At 45.6% G+C, this 4,942-nt stretch overlaps 1 long non-coding RNA gene across 1 annotated transcript; it reads left to right on the forward strand.

The window, feature by feature from the left end:
- The first annotated feature begins 1,538 nt into the window (after window positions 1–1,538).
- LOC134337096 (uncharacterized) lies at window positions 1,539–4,475 on the forward strand. Its single transcript, XR_010015931.1, has 3 exons — window positions 1,539–1,794; window positions 3,651–3,903; window positions 3,998–4,475. It is a non-coding gene; the product is annotated as an uncharacterized LOC134337096 (long non-coding RNA).
- The last annotated feature ends 467 nt before the right edge of the window (window positions 4,476–4,942 follow it).

Below are 4,942 nucleotides of genomic sequence, written 5' to 3' on the forward strand. Positions count from 1 at the left end.
CCCAGACCTTCTACAGATGTTTTCTTCACCAATCTCTGGAGGGGTCTCTGATCTCTTCCTCACTCCTCCCTGCATTTCTGCATTCATTCTTTAAGTGACAATGCTCCCAAGAGTGTGGTATGTCCTGTAGCATGTCTCTTTAAGGACTGGCTGCCAAGGTTGCAGCTGACGTTCGAAGTGCTGGCAGCTGCAAGATCTTGCTGCAGCTCATACTGAAAATGACGCACGGATGTATCACACGTGGAAACCTGACAATGTTTTTCAGGGAACCTTGCAAATGAAGATCATCATGTTTATGGGACTTTCTAGTTTTTATTTTGACCCAAAACAGATACTGGACAATGACTACCAGCCTGACAACTAGTCTATAGGATTTCTAGCAACACACATCAAAGTTGCTGCCTGGCCTGCTGCATTCACCAGCAACTTTGATGTGTGTTGCTTGAATTTCCAGCATCTGCAGAATTCCTCGTGTATAGAATTTCTATGCTTGTTAGCAAGTGGAATGGACCGACAGCAATGGAACAGGAGTGGAAACATTGGCAATAATCTAAACGTACATGAAGCAAACTTGAGGGGCTGAAATGGCCTCCCCTCCTATGTCACAGCTGCGACGCCCAAGGTGACTTTCATTCTAATCGTGTTTTTCAGAAGTCCCTCATGGAGATGAGTAAAATGATGAACACAACAGGGTGCTAAAAAACAAACACTGTTCCAATTATAATCTCTAGAATGTTGAAAGGATAACTTACTGCTGGCTCAAAGCCAAAAAAAAAAGCCAGAAATCAGCCTCCTAAAGCCCAGTTATAGCCTGGAATAATGTATTAAATTTTACGGAATGCCCAATCCTGTCCAAAATTGCATCCATCACTAAGGTCCCTAACCATTACTACCACTGGGGAGGAACTGGAGACCCACACTCAATGATTCGGAAACAGGTTCTTCCCCTCCACCATCAGATTTATGGATAATCCAAGAGCTCATGAGCGCTAGTTATTTATTTATTCTTGTAATTTATAACAAATGTATGTCTTTGTGCGGTACTCCTATCACTGAGCACCAGATATCATGTCATATAAGTTAGGGATAATAAATCTCAACTTGATTCACTTTAAGATGGAACTTGCACTTATTGGCAGCAAACAAAACAAAGAACACAACTAAGTACCTTGTTAATGATTCTTTTCCTGGTAAGCAATCACTGTAAACAATGGAGAGGTGAGCAGAGGTGAGGTAGTCGAGGGTCGAGGTGAGCGGAGGAGAGGCAGAGTCGAGGGTCAAGAGGAGTAGGTGCGAGGTGGAGTTGGGATGAGGCCAAGAGCAAAGATTTGATCGATCGAAGTGCCAGGCCGATTCGGAAAGGTCAGGCACAGGCTGAAACATGCCTGCAGGGTCCATGCCAGAGTGTAATAAAGTGACAGGCCCGGGTCCCAGAGTGAGGATGACCCAATGTTTGGCTGATTTTAACACCGGACCAGATTGGGACCAGAGCGAGGGTCAGGCCAGTTCTGCTCGCTGTTCCACAATGTTTACTTGGCTCTGCGCTGAACCAAGGCTGCTCCAGGCTTCATGTCTGTGTACTGACTGTCATTCCGAATGCCATTTGCTTACTTTTATTGTTTGCATGATTTGTTTTTTTTTCTCTCTGCACTTTGGGTGTTTGATGGTCTTTTTTTATGGAACACACACAAATCGCTGGAGGAACTCAGCAGACCAGGCAGCATCTATGGAAAAGAGTAAGAGTACAGTCGACGTTTCGGGCTGAGACCCTTCATCAGGACTGAAGAAGAAAAGGTGAGGAGTCAGAATAGGAAGGTGGTGGTGGAGGGGGTGGGAGAGGAGGAAGGAACACAAGATGATAGGTGAAACCAGGAGGTGGGAAGCAGTGAAGTAAAGAGCTGGGAAGTCGATTGCTGAGAGAGATACAGGGCTGGAGAAGGGGGAATCTGACAGGAGAGGACAGAAGACCATGGAAGAAAGAAAAGGGGGAGTAGCGCCAGAGGGAGGTGATGGGCAGGTAAGGAGATAAGATGAGAGAGGGAAAAAGGGATGGGGAATGGTGAAGTGGGGGGTGCTACTGGAAGTCTGAGAAATCGATGTTCATGCCATCAGGTTGGAGGCTACCCAGATGGAATATATGGTGTTGCTTACTGATTCTCACAGCTACCTGGAATGTCTATTATAAACCCACTGACTCTCACAGCTACCTGGACAATATCTCTTCCCACCCTGTTACTTGTAAAAATTCCATCCCCTTCTCTCAATTCCTCTGTCTGCCACATCTGCTCTCAAGATGAGGCTTTTCATTCCAGATGAAGGAGATGTCCTCCTTCTTCAAAGAAAGGGACTTTCCTTTATCCACCATCAGTGCTTCCCTCAACTGCATCTCTTACACCATGCATATCTTCTCTCACTCCATCCACCCACCACCCTACCAGGGATAGGGTTCTTCTTGTCCTCACCTACCACCCCACCAGCCTCTGTGTCCAACACATAATTCTCCGTAACTTCCACCATCTCCAACAGGATCCCACCACCAAGCACATCTTTCCCTCCACCCCACTTTCTGCTTTCTGCAGGAATCACTCCCTATGCAGCTCCCTTGTCCATTCATCCCTCCCCACTTATCCTTGCAAGTGGAACAAGTGCTACACCTGCCCCAGCACCTCTCCTTCACTACCATTCAGGGCCCCAAACAATCCTTCCAGGTGAGGCGACTCTTCACCTGCGAGTCTGTTGGGGTCATATACACAGTGAGACCCGACGTAGATTGGGAGATGGCTTCACCGAACACCTACGCTCCGTCTGCCATAAAAATGGGGAATTTGCTAGGATAGGACAGAAGGCCATGGAAGAAAGAAAAAAAGGGGAGGAGCACTTTGTGGCTAGTGAAACCTATCATGAGTGTGGAACATTCCGATGAAGCTACATAGGGGAAGACAGTAGGTAAATGTTCTGCTATTATCACATTGTTAAAGGCGTATCCCTGGACAGTTCAGGATGGGTCTATTTTGTCACTCAACCCTCTGGTTCATTGTACATCTATGGAGCCATCCTTCAACACAATAAAAGGGTTATGTTTTGGGTGTCCGCAGTTTGTACTCAGAGGATTTTGGAACAGATACCAGTGTTAAATACTCAGAGGGGCTCTGCTGGTTGGGACATGCTATCATTGTGAATGTGTATTTTGCACATTTTCCTAATGTGGAGGATCTCAGCAGGTCAGGCAGCATCTATGGAAAAAGGTAAACGGTCGATGTTCCAGGCTGAGACCTGAATAATCAACTGTTTACTCTTTCCCATACATGCTGCCTGGCTGGCTGATTCCCTCCAGCATTTTGTGTATGTTGTTTAACTGCTTATTGTTATCTTTGTGATAAAATATTGTGTCAGGAGGATGAGTCTATTGGATTTCCTGGACTCTCTCCTGAAGGGTCACCGTGTGAATGAGGACTTAATTTCCAAGCTACAGCTTCCGAGTCACATTACCTTTAGTCATGACCTGCACCGGTCAAGAAATGTTTTAGATATTTTTAGTTCATAGCTTTTTTCTTAGGGTTGTCATCGCTCTTGTCTCACTAGATACAGTGACTGTATTTCTTTGGGAGTTTGACGGGGATTTGGTATGACCCTTGTAAATTTCTATTTAGGTATTGCAGAGAGAATTCTGACCAGGTGCATCACGGACTGGTATGGAGGCTCAAACGTACAGGATTGCAGGAGGACTGTAGACTCAGCCAGCTCCACCATGGGCAGAAGCCACCCAATCAAGGTCATCTTCAAATGAGATGACCAGTCATGCCCTCTTTGCATTGCTACCATCGGGGAGGAGGTACAGGACTGAAGACCCACACTCAGGGATTTACAGATAGCTTCTTTCTCCCATCATCAAAACTTTGAAAGGTCCATGAAAGCATTAACAAATTCCATTTCCTCAAACTCCCCTTATTTGCGCTTCATTCAGTTTGTAATTAACATTAATTTTATGTCTTTGCAGTGTGCTGCTGTCTCAATGCAACACATGTCAGAACATGATAAGACAGTGATAAGACCTGATTCTCGTTCTGCCTGACTCTGACCGTGGCCGGCGCAGTTAGCGTGGAGAGCAACTGCATGTGAGAAAGGGGCTCACGGATAACTTCTGCCTAATGTGAAGCAGAGACAACCGACCAGTGTGAATGGATGTAGGTTCTTCTATTTCTACACTCAGAACAACACTGGAGACCATTATCCCCTCGGGTCCATTGTAGCAATCTGTCATTCCCATGACCTCTCTCTTTATTTCCCTGCATCTGGAAACTCATTCTCTCTCAGAGACTTGCCCACTAATCCCCCTTTCAAACAGTTTGCCATTAAACTCCCCTGCAGGGTGATTTACAATGACCGGTTGGACATCAGGGTATCTGGAGGAATTTGGAGAGGTATCAGACTATCACAGAATTGAGAATGTACAGATGGCACCCAGGGACATCAGAGAGGAGGCACAGCAGCCTGAAGACCCACACTCAATGTTTCAGGAGCTGCTTCTTCCCCTCTGCCATCAAATTTCTGAGTGCTCCATGAACCGAGGACACTACCTTGCTATTTCTCTTTTGCATCATTTATTGATTGATTGATTAATGTAACTTACAGTATTTTCTTATGCCTCTCCCTGTACCGCTTCCACAAAACAATAAATGTCACAATGCTGTACCTGTGTCTGACCCAGGGTGAGAAACAAACCTGAGCCCCTGGGGTTTGTTAGGCAGGGCTACTAATGGGTGCGTCTCTTGAGCTAGAAGTACAGGTGATCCCCAGGGTATGACGATTTGGTGACATAAATTCAACCTTATCGAATTCATAAATCCTTTCTCATTACAGAATGAAATTCTCCCTCTCAGAATTTATGAGTCAATTTCCATTTTTCTTTCAGCTTGTAATTCTTGACGCATGCACAGATGAG

The sequence above is a fragment of the Mobula hypostoma genome, chromosome 23 (genome assembly GCF_963921235.1).
Source record: "Mobula hypostoma chromosome 23, sMobHyp1.1, whole genome shotgun sequence".
NCBI classification, from domain to species: Eukaryota; Metazoa; Chordata; class Chondrichthyes; order Myliobatiformes; family Myliobatidae; genus Mobula; species Mobula hypostoma.